The 12,387-nt window shown below is 38.1% G+C and overlaps 2 pseudogenes; one reads left to right on the top strand and one right to left on the bottom strand.

Moving 5' to 3' along the window:
* Positions 1–743: 743 nt before the first annotated feature.
* LOC103252820 lies at positions 744–2,045 on the bottom strand (annotated as a pseudogene).
* Positions 2,046–10,588: 8,543 nt separating this feature from the next.
* Positions 10,589–11,130, top strand: LOC110594868 (annotated as a pseudogene).
* Positions 11,131–12,387: the final 1,257 nt, after the last annotated feature.

Raw genomic sequence — 12,387 nt, 5'->3', positions numbered from 1 at the left:
GGCGGGTCTCGAACCCGTGGGTTCAGGCAATCCACTCACCTCAGCCTCCCAAGGCGCGGGATTACAGACTGAGCCACCGAGCCCGGCTTCTTTCTTTTTTTTTTAAGGAAAACTAAAGAATTCTTTATTTATTGGGAAAGAGGTGGGTAAATGACAGCCATCTTATATACTGTTAAATAAAATACAGAGAAAAAAGAATATAGACATCACAGTGATGAATTTTCATAAAGCTCACAGACTTGGACTGCAGAGCACTGAAATATTTATAAACAAGATGTCATGGTATTAGTGACCAATGTATATTCAATTAGGTTTTCTAATTCCAGAACATTTAAAATCTCAGTTTTAAATTTTAAATCTAGACATGACAATTCTAAGCACACCACTTATTTAAAACTTTTCAGAAAGTGAGACTTCTAGGTAAACATTTTTTTTCCTAACATTATTTTTTTCTCCCAAGATTCAGCATATCACATCTCACTTTCCACGCAGAATTAAAAGCCCAACCAACTAAGAAAGTATCATTCTTTCTGCAAAGTATTCTTAAAAGAAGAAAGAAAAATGAAAGGTATGGACATTTTGTACAATTGTTCCTGAAGAACAGCAAAAACAACTCCAGAATATCATGCATAATGTACAAAAAGGCATGGCTCATGGAACCAAATATATAAAGCTATGGCAGGTGAATATCAATCTTCAAAGGGGTATAATATTAAATACCATCCATACCTCTTTCTGGTAGACTAACGCATGCCCAGAATCTGTCTGCTTTTTAGCTGATCATTTTTTCCCAATACCTGACAGAGCTTGAGCCCGCAGCTGGGCAGCATGTACCCTTTTCTTCAGGCCCTTGCACTTGGAATTTTCATGATTTTCACTCCTCATGGCTTTCTCTTTACTTTCCCTCTGAAGTGAACTTTCTTCTTAGTTATTGAAATCAAGAAGTTCTGGACTACTTGCCAGAGACAGGAATTTCTGTTCCTTGAACAAGCAGTAATTCTTCAACAGACTTCCTGCTCTAGCCAGTTTGCTGCTAGGCTCTCATGAACACAAAGCTCAAGCTCCTTCTGTTCTAATCTTTTTTCTCTTGCTTTGAGGGCTCGCTCTCGCTCCTGTAACTTAATTTCTTTTAGTGTCAGCTCACGCAGTATAGGGCTAGTATCCTGTGAATTTTCTGGCCCTCCTAATTGTTGTACTCTTCTCTCAAGATTTCTTCTTTGCTCTTTTGCAACCAAGTTCCCAAGAATGTTTTCAACAGAAGGTCAATGGTAATCCTTTACACAATATCCTTGTGATAATATCATTCAATTCATCAGAGTAACTGTATGGGATTCACCTAAATTTGCCTTCTCTGCTCTTCCCAGTTAGTTCTTTCCAGTTAAAAGCTGTAAATGGAGGCATTAATACACACGATTCATACAGCAAACAACCCAGTGACCAGATATCTGCCTTCTCATTGTAGGACATGCGATTAATTTGTTCGGGAGACATGTAATAAGGTGTGCCAATGAATGTTTTCGCAAAACTTGTATTATGGTTTAATATTTTAGCTAGCCCAAAGTCTCCAAGCTTGACATTTTGCTTGCCATCCAAGAAAACATTGGCTGATTTCAGGTCCTGATGCAGGACCGTATGACCACCATCATTTTGCCGGTGACATTCCTTAAGGGCCAGAGTCAATTGAGTCATCACTCGAAGAACAAACTCTTCATCTAAGTATTGCCTTTCCTTGATCCTTGGTTCCCTTTTTAATGGCACTAGCCAGATTCCCTCCTTCATAATATTCCACTACAATGTACAGCGTTGTAAAGGTTCTGCCAATAATTTTGATGCTGGTAACGGACAATGTTTGGATGTTTCAGTTCACGAAGCAAATTCACTTCAGAAACAAGCATCTGTTTCTCAACTTCTGTCATGGGGCCATAGTTAAGTTCATTCCAAACTAATATCTTGCCATCACCCTTCCTCTGGATCTACTGGCCGCGGCCAAAGGGGCCTGTGCCAAGGGTGTACGGCACTTCATAGTCTTTGGCCGGAGATGGCATGGTCGGACTCATGCTGCCTCCTATTCTATGTATATTTCAACACATCTGTCATTTGGAATGCGATCTTTTCCTGGTCAAAGAACGTGAGATTTAAATATGTACTCAGGACTTTTAATGTCGATTCAATAAATACTTAGCTGCAGTTGACACAATAGAGAGTATATATGTCAGACCTTTCTGTGTGTAAAACATTATATTAATTAAAGATTATAACCACATCATTATATACTTCAGGAATTTAGATAATGATTCTTGTCTCGTTTCTTTATCTGTTACCAATTTTAATGTAGTCCCATGATATATGTTTAAAAATCTGTACTTGCAATATAAAAAAGACTGTCAAAAAGTGAATATATTCCATATTTCTTACATATCCTATTAATCATTACTGGAGGAAAAATGTGAATAATTTATTGGTGAAAAGTTTGAATTAATCTGCTGACAACTTAAATCATATTAAAGATTCCTAAGGGTGTGGGGCTTTGGGGAAAAAAGGCATGCTCATTGTTATTAAGAAGAGTGACTCCTTTAAGGAATGAAAAAATAATTTTACCTCTACAAAAAAATCAGCACACAATCATCTAGTTCGTTTCTTCATAGTGTGATCATCTTGGGTAAATTACTTCTTCATACATTATGCTTATAACTGTGTTTTTAGTTATAATGATTTTGTATGGATTTTGCACACATGCAATAAAGTAATATAATGTGTTAAAATTATATCTCAAATGAATTTATATTTAAACAATCAGTTTTAGATCAGTACAGTTAAAACATTTTAAAAAATTAAATTTAGAATAAAATAAAAATTATTAAAAACTATAAATTGCATAGAGTTATGTTCTACATAAAGAAGGTACAGGTAGGAACAGGAATTGAAATGTAAGGAGAGAAGGTTTTTGAAAATGAAGAATAGGAGAAGAGAAAATAAATACATTGAAATACTTTGAGAACTGCCAATTCTAGGTCAAATCTAAGTGAATAATAATAATAATAGGAAAGTTAAAATGTATTGAGTATAATGCTATATGTGCATTTCCCCCCCATTTAATCTTTAAAATGACCCTTTAAGATGGATGCTTTGATTAGGAAGAATAGGAAACTGAGGCACAGAGTCATAAGTTATAAGGTCATATCACTTTAAGTGTTTGTGTAGCATCAGACCTAAATTGTTGGCCCAGCAGTTAGTTTCTCTAACACTGTGCTGTGCAGAGACAGGCTCCTGCTGCACTCCCACCTTAGGATTCACCTATCAAGAGTTTCTCACTCCCCTCCAAATCTTATGTTCAAATGTGATCCCCAATGTTGAATGTGGTCTACATTCTGATGAAAACAGGGAAAGGTGAGAGGGAGGGTTAGACTGATGAATAGATAGTTGTTGAAGCAAATATGGTAGCAATAACAAGCGCTTGGGTCATGGGGGCAGCTCCCTCATGAATGAGTTCTCACTCCATTAGTTCATGTGAGAGCTAGTTGTTTAAAAGAGCCTGGCACTTTTCTCATCTCTTCTGCTTCCACTCTCACCATGTAACATTCCTTCTCCTCCTCACCTTCCATTGTGATTGGTAAGTTGCCCAGAGCCTCATCAGAAATAGCCAGCATGGTACAGAACCAGAAGCTAAATAAATCTCTATTCTTTGTACATAACCTAGCCTCAGGGATTCCTCTAAAGCAACACAAAAATGTGTGAATGCAGCCATGTTCTGTGAGTTTGGCTAATCAGAGGATTTCCCATGTGATCTTCATTCACTAATTCCACTCCCTCATCTTCCTTTCTCTGGTTGGTACTGCAATCAGACTTCTCACCACTTTTTATAAAATAACAATTTATTTTGAAATAATTTAATACTTATGAGAAGTAGTAAAAATAGTATGGAGTTGTTCTATATCCTCTCAACACTTGGTATTATCAGTATTTTTAAAAAATATTAGCTTGTTTACTCCTCAGTTTAGGGAGTTCTTGATATATTTTGGATACAAGTTCTAGGTCAGTTATATGATTTGCAAGTATTTTCTCATCTTTTTATCCTCTTGACAGGATCTTCCTCAGAGTAAAAGTTTTTAATTTTGATAAAGTTCAGCTATTGCTTTTTTCTCTTAGGGATGTCTTCGGTGTTACATCTAATAACTTTTTGCCTAACTCCAGGTCATGAAGTTTTTCTCCTATGTGAAGTTTAGGTCAAAATTGTTTTCCTATGATTGTCCAATGTTTTAACACAATTTGTTGAAAAGACTATCTTTCTTCCCCACCAATTTTTAAAAACTGTTTTCACCAAGGTTACTAATGGCCTTCCACTTTCCTAATCTGAAGGAACAATGGCTTGCAACCCAGCTTAGCAATGTAGTATTGATATAGACTCTGATTTATAACAGCAGTGAGTGAGATCGGGACTCCTTTCATTCTTTCAGCATGGAGGTGCTGATCTCAAATGCCATCCACTGGAGCTAGGAAACACATTCAGAGATGGTGGGAGTGGCCCTGAGGGTACACTCCCTATTTATGTAGCGCATACCAGGTCTGTTCATACATATTTTCCCAAACTGTGATTAAAAAAATGATCCTTCAAGAATATTTTCCATCTGTTCTCCTTGAAATAAGAAGATAACTATAGTTTTAATTTGTACTTTACAATATTCTTTTCTTATTATAAAAGTATTACAGTATATGCTTATTGTAATCAATTTGGAAAATACTGGAATACCACTCTTGCTCTTCCTCCTCCTCCTCCCTTTTCTCCTTCTCCTCCCTTTCCTTCTGTAGCTTCTCTTCCCTTTCCTCCTCCTCCTGCTGCTCTTCTTCCACCTTCTTCTCCTCTTTATTCATGGGAATGATACCCCCAGATTTTATAATGGTGCTCTACTTCTGTAGAAGACAGGAAAAGGTGAGAGAGAGGCTTAGACAGATGGATGAATTGTAGTGGTTGAAGCAAATATGGTGGAAATAACATGTTTAATTTTGGTAGTAGGGACCTGGGGGTCTGTTATTTTTCTATTCTGGACTGTAGGATGGAATGTTTCAGAAAGAAAATAAAAATGAATAAAAGCCCCGAAGGCATTTACTTTTGATGAAGAGACACTAAACATTTATGATCTTTATTATTAAATTATACAGAACTGAACTGGGAGGTCAGAAGCAGATAACCCCATCATCCCAGAGATGAAAGGACACTGCTCTCGGCTGTTTAAAATGCACCAGTGAGCCAGGCTCGGTGGCTCAGCCTGTAATCCCGCGCCTTTGGGAGGCTGAGGTGAGTGGATTGCCTGAGCCCGTGGGTTCGAGACCCGCCTGGGCAGCGAGACCTCATCTCTACAATAAATCAAAAAATCAGCCGGGCGTGGTAGCGCGCGCCTGTAATTCCAGCTACTTGGAAGGCTGAGGCGGAAGGATCGCCAGAGCCCAGCAGGTCGAGGCTGCGGTGGCTGGGAGCGGCCACTGCACTCCAGTCTGGGCGACAGAGTGAGACTCCAACTCAAAAAAAAAATAAAAAATAAAAATAAAATGCACCAGTGATTTTTATTACATGATATGAAAAATAAGAGAGACTATAATCTGTCCTGGGTGTTTGGGTATGTGATGGGTGGGAGAGGAATGAGATCTTTTCTGTAGGCCTCTTTATTAGGCATACTATTCTTTGCTGAATATGACGGAAGAAATAAAATGATCTGCACAGCAACTTTGGAACATTTCCTGATGAGTTAAAATAATAAGTGCAGGCAAGTAAGCTAACTGGGAGTTATTAGTTCAGCAAGTTAGAATTGTTCTTTATAGTCAAGCCATGAGTTTTATAGAAAGTTTTCTGAGTTTAGTTTGCTGATGAGTCTGTTACTTTTTAATATGCCCCTTTTACAGACATCCTGGTCCCCGTCTGCCTCCTGATTAGGCTCTGGAGACTTAATATTGAAACATAAATATTCATAGGCTTTAAAGATGGAGGTACCTGTCCAAAATGTGTAGCATTTTAAATTTTTACACGTGACAGTGGTGTCCATGTATTAAGGTGAAGCAGAGAATTCAGGCAATCATCTAGATGAGTCAAGAAAAAAAAAAAAGGAAAGAAAAAACGTTTTACAAGGCTCTAATTACCTGGACCCCTCAGGCCAGATCTATTTTTGGTACAAGTGTTCAGATAGTCACTTCATTTTGCATAGAGAGATACAGATTGTGCCACATTGAACTTGCTTGCCTATGCCCTAACATACACTTTAATACAAATGCTTTATTCCTTGGAAAAAATGAGGCAATAATTTTGCTTGGGGAATTTTCCCAATGTTGGAATCTCATCTTACCTTGGACAAGCCTGTTACTCCCCCAACTCTTTCCTTGGTTATAGAATGTAGGATTTGGATTTCATGAGCCTTAAGCTCCATTTTATCTTCATGCTTTTAAATAAAATCCTTGTGAGTCCCCTTCTCTCTTGGATGTCAGTTTCTCAACTGAGATATGGTGACAGGGAACCATTGTCCTGTGGAACTGAGGGTTGAGGGAGGGAGAAGGAAGTTGAGCCATCTTGATCCACAAGGCTTCCATGAATGTGAGAAGACAACATGCTTTCACGTCTCTCAAACCATGAGGCTACTTGAAGGATTAATGCTGCCACTCTTACATGAAATGATTGAAGGGTGTAGAAGGAAGTAAGGCTGGCATGGTCAGCAGTCAGCACGTGTAGTCATTTGGACTTTAGTCTGTGGTGGCATGCTGTCTGCGGTTTTCAGGCAATACAGAGACATGTTTAAATAAAGGTCCCTCTGACCAAAGTGTGGAAGATAATGGGAGAGAAAAACTGAATCATGTGAGATAAGGTAGCTGGTTACTATAATACTTTAGATGAAGGTGGCAAAGACACAGACTAAGGCAGGTACAGAAGAAAAAGAGTTGAGAGATTTTAAGGCATTGGGATTGTCATATCTTCATGGGTGTTGAGAAGTGAGTAATTAGTGAGAAGAAACACTTCCATATTTCTTCATGCAAACTTTGCATTCTTTACTATGGTACATCCTTATTTATTTTAATCTAAAAACAATGTTCTAATTATTATGGATCACAAATTATAATTTCATATAAAATTATCCATGTTCATTCTGTATATTCATAATTTGAGAAATCTGAGTATAGAGTGAGAAGAAAAAGGGACTACAGTTAGAACCCCAAAGAAAACCAACATTTGAGGGGTGGGTGGAGGTAGAGGAGCCTGCAAGGAAACTGAGGAGTGGCAGAGAAGTTGGAGATGAAGTTGAGAAAATGTTAAGGAAGTGAAAAGAGAAGACAGCTTCAAGAGGGTAGGGAATGACTAATAAGGTCACATGCTAGGAGAGGTCAGGAAAGTTAATGGAAATATTCCTTTGACTTCAGAAATTAACAAAGTGTTGTTGATTTTTTTGAAGGCACATTCTGGTGACAAAAGCCAAATTATCATGAGCTGAAAAGTAAATGAAGGATAGAAAAGAAGCATTGAGCATGAACTACTTCTTTGCGGAATCTTGATATGAAAAGAAGAGCACTAAGAGGGCAGTGTATTCAGAGCTTTTATTTATTTTTTATTTTTATTTTAAAGATGAAGGGTACAATTCAGTGTTAGGTATACAAACGATCATTGTATGGTAAAGTTTGGGCCTCACTTTGATACCCACTTCACCTGGTTTGAGATCAGGTACCTTTATTGATGAAGTATGCCCCTCTGCTCCCTCCCCTGGCAGTTTCCCACTACTGCCAATCCCCTTCTTATAGTATTATGACAATTGTTCAGGGTCCACTTATGAGTGCGAATATGTGGTACTCAGATCTTTGTTTCTGTGATAGATCATTGAGTATTACAGACTCTAAATCCATCTAAGTTGCTGCACAGTTTATAATTTTGTCCTTCATTATGTCCGCATAATATTCCATCATGTATATGTACCACATTTTAAACAATCAGTCTACTTTCAATGGGCAGTATGGTTGGTTCCATGTTTTTACTATTGTGAATAGTGCTGCAATAAACATGCATGCACAGTTATCTTTTTTGTAGAGTGACTTGAGTTTCTCTATCTTCTTTGTAGAATGACTTGATTTCTCTGGGCATTTTCCCAGCAGGGTGATTACAGGGTTGGATGGGAGGTCGATTTTTAGATTTTTTAGGAATTGCCACGCTGTTTTCCACAGAGGTTGTACTAGTTTACATTCTTATCAACAGTGTGAAAGTGTTCTCTTTTCTCCAATTCCTTTTCCAGCATTTGCTGTTTTTTGAGTTCTTTTTTTTTTTTTTTTTTTGAGTTGGCGTCTCACTCTGTTGCCCAGACTGGAGTGCAGTGGCCGCTCCTGGCCACCACAGCCTCGACTGCTGGGCTCCGGCGATCCTTCCGCCTCAGCCTTCCAAGTAGCTGGAACTACAGGCTCGCGCTACCATGCCCGGTTAATTTTTTGATTTATTGTAGAGATGAGGTCTCACCAAGTTGCCTAAGCGGGTCTCGAACCCGTGGTCTCAGGCAATCCACTCACCTCAGTCTCCCAAGGTGCGAGATTATGGGCTGAGCCACCGAGCCCAGCTGCTTTTTGAGTTCTTGATGATGGCCACCCTGACTGGAGTTGAGTGGTATCTCAGGGTAGTTTTAATTTGCATTTCTTTGGTTATTAGAGAGGCTGAGCATTTTTTCATGTACTTGTTGGTTGCTTGTATGTCTTCTTTTGAGAAGTGTCTATTCATATCTTTTGCTCACTTTTTAATAGGGCTGCTTGTTTTTTTCTTTTCAGCATGTTTGAGTTCCTTGGAGATCTTAGATGTTAGGCCTTTGTCAGATATAAGTTGGCAGATATTTTTTCCCAGTCTGTGGGCTATCCTCCTGCTCTCTTGATGGTTTCTTTGACTTTGCAGAAGTTTTTCAGTTTGATGAGGTCCCACTTGTCTATCTTATCTCTTGTGGCAGGGACACTTGGGGTTTTGATCAGGAATTGGTTGCTAGTTCCAATTTCCACAAGAGTGTCTCCTGCATCTTCTAACAGAGCTCTTATTTTTATTTTTTAAGTGTAAGAGAGATGAGTATTTTTATAGATTGGGCAAAAGGACCCAGTAGATATGGTGAGATTAAAGCTACAAATGATTAATAGTCTCAGTCTCTTGAATCCTAGAGGATAAATGGAAGATTTAAAAGGTTTTTAAAATGTGTACACTATATCTTCCCAGTTTTATTTCAAGAATGTTATCCTAGTTTTCAAAGCTTTAAGCACTTTTTGATGATTTGTATGCCACAATTAGAATTGTATCTTAAATATTTAATATAAAATAAAAGGAACAGAGATTTGTGCAATTTTATCACCAAAAAATTGGCAACTACCTAAATATTCAACATGGAGAAAATGTCCATTGACTGCTGTAAGGATATTTAAGTAAAATTTACTGAGCTTTTATGTTGGAGAGGTGAGCCAAGCAGGCTAAATGTTTATCATATCCACAGTTTCTTCCCCTTTCAAGGAATTCCTCCCCACTTTCTTTTTCTTAATCATGTTTACTCAGGTAGAATTTACATGTAATAAAATATATCCATTTTTGGTGTCCATTTCAATAAGTTTTGACAAATTTTACACCTGAGTAACCAACACTACAATTAAGATATAAATTATTTACATTATATCCAAGTTCTCTTGTGCCTTTCCTAATTCATCTTTCTCCCACCCCTGGCCACAGATCATCATCCATAGCCACAAGGAATCACCCCTGGCCACAGATCATCACCGATTCACTTTATGCCCCCATAGACTTGTCTTTTCTAGAGTCTTAAATGGTGCAGTATGACCTCTTTTTGTCTGGCATTTTTAGCTCAGTATGTTTCCGAGATTCGTCCATGTTGTTACAAGCAAATATTGGTAGTTATGCCTTTTTTATAATTGAATAATATTTTATGGCATGAATATACCACACTCTGTTCATTTACCAGTTGATGGACATTTAGGCTGTTTTCAATTTTTGTCTATTAAGAATAAAGCTTCTGGGGCAACACCTTTGGGCCCCCTCCCACTGTGGGAGCTTCTCTGTCCTCTCAATAAATCCTGCTTTCTCACTTAAAAAAGAGAAAGAAAGAAAGAAAGAAAGAAAGAAAGAAAGAAAGAAAGAAAGAAAGAAAGAAAGAAAGAAAGGTTAAAAAAAAAGAACAAAGTTTCCATGAACATTCATTCACAAGTCTTTTGTGTGGACATATGTTTTAATTTTTCTTGGGCAAATGTATTGGAATGAAATTTCTAGGTCATAGGATCTTATGCTAAATGATGCTTAACTTTATGAGAAACCGCCAAACTATTTTCCTAAGTGGTAATACATTTTTTATACTCCCATCAACAATGTATGAGAATTTCAGTCATTCCATATCCTTCCCAACACTTGACATCATCTACCTTTTCACATTTTCGTCATTCTCATTAGTATGTAGTGGTAACTTATTGGCGTTTTAACTTGTATTTCTGTGATGACTGGCGATGTCGAGTATGCCTCATATGTTTTTGGGAGTGTGTATATATCTTTTGTGTATCCTCTCTTCACATCTTTGCCTTGGCTCTTCTTTGGGCAGTTGCCATGGTGGAACAAGAGGATCCAGTGCAGCAGGAGATCCACCAAGACTGGGCGAGCCAGAAGTACATGGAGGTCATCACTAGCAGCATCAAGAAAATTGCAGTCTAGGCACCGTGTTGAAGCCTGAATCGGAGCACTTTGGGAGGCCGAGAGGAGAGGATTGCCTGAGCCCAGGGGTTCAAGACCAGCCCGGGCAACTTGGGGAAACCTTGTCTCTACAATAAATAAATAAATAAAAATTAACTGGGCGTGGTAGCGCGCACCTGTAGTTCCAGCTACTTGGAAGGCTAAGGCGGAAGGATCGCCAGAGCCCAGGGATCGACGCTGCAGTGGCCGTTAGCATGCCACTGCACTCCACCCTGGGCGATGGGATTAGATTCCGACTCCAAAAAAAGAAAAAAGAAAATCGCAGACTTTCTCAATTCGTTCTATGTGTCTTGTCGTATCGTTCAAAACTTGCAACACTAAATGAGAAATTGACAGCCCTTGAACGGAGAATAGAATACATTGAAGCACGGGTGAAAAAAGGTGAGACGCTCACCTAGAACTGTGCCAGGCTGCTGCTGGGAAGTCGCTATATAAAACACAGGCCACGTGGGAAAGACCCCAGCAGCCTATAGCTCCTTCCTCTCAACTGGACTTATTCTTGTTTTTATTTTTGTGAAAGTGTGGTCCTTTGGGTTCTGCAGTGTACATCGGGGGTGTGTGCTGTGGCATGTGGGAAGTCCAGAGGAACTCTTGTAAACAGCATTAGGAATTTTGACTTTTCAGTAACATTTTATAGAACCACTTGCCAATGTATTTCAGGCGTTCAGAGCCAAAATCCTGGGACTTTTTGTGAAAGTATTCCCCACCTCTCTCTCAGACTTTCTTTACAGTTCTCATTGCCTCTGCACTGGTTCTATAAACAGTCTTTTTCCTCCCCACCTTTGGTGAGAGATGGGGCAGTCCTGGTCAAGATACTCATGCTCTGGCAGTGCAGTTGCCAGAGAATGTTGTTGATATTCCACCAGTTTCTTGTCATTGGGGAGGTCAAGACCAGGGCCCCACTTGGTTAGAAGGGACATTTTGAGAGTTTTCTTTCTGTCACTGGGAGTGTCTGTGCCTTTATTTCTCTAACAAACTCCTCAACTTTAGAAAAAAAAATCTTTTGCTTATTTTAAAAAATTAGAGTGTTTGTCTTCTTCTTGCATTACAGGAGTCTTTATATATTCTGGGTTCCAGGTCTTTGTCACATATATGTATTATGCACATTTTCTCACAGTTCTTGGCTTGTCTGATCATATTATTAATGATATCTTTCCAAGAGCAGACATTTTAAATTTTGATTAAGTCTGAGTCCTTTTTTTTTTTTTTTTAATGTCCTTTTTATATCTTATTTTAGGAATATTTATCCCAGGATTGTGGAAGAAAATCTTTTCGTTTTTCTTCTAGAAATTATATAGATTTAGGTTTATGTTTGGGACAGTGATCCAGTTTGAGGTAATTTTTATGTAAGATATGAAGTATTTAAAAGAACATGTGGATATCTAATTGTTTCAGCACCATTTGTTGAAAGGATTATAATTTTCCCATTGAATTATGTTGACATCTTTGTTGAAAACCAATTGCTCACAGATGCATAGGTCTATTTCTGGATTTTCTATTTTGTTCTATTTATCTTTCACTAGTACCTCATTGTCTTAATGACTGTAGCTTTATAGTAAATCTTTATAGTAAATCTTACACATTAGATAGTGTAAGTATGCCAACTATGTTCTTTTTTTGGAGTACAAAACAGATTTATTTCCAATTAGATTTTT

This window comes from Carlito syrichta, unplaced genomic scaffold, assembly GCF_000164805.1.
Source record: "Carlito syrichta isolate Samal-C Ts95f unplaced genomic scaffold, Tarsius_syrichta-2.0.1 Scaffold65441, whole genome shotgun sequence".
Lineage (NCBI taxonomy): Eukaryota > Metazoa > Chordata > Mammalia > Primates > Tarsiidae > Carlito > Carlito syrichta.
Note: the sequence above shows the minus strand (reverse complement) of the source record. Positions and strands in the feature narration are given on the sequence as shown.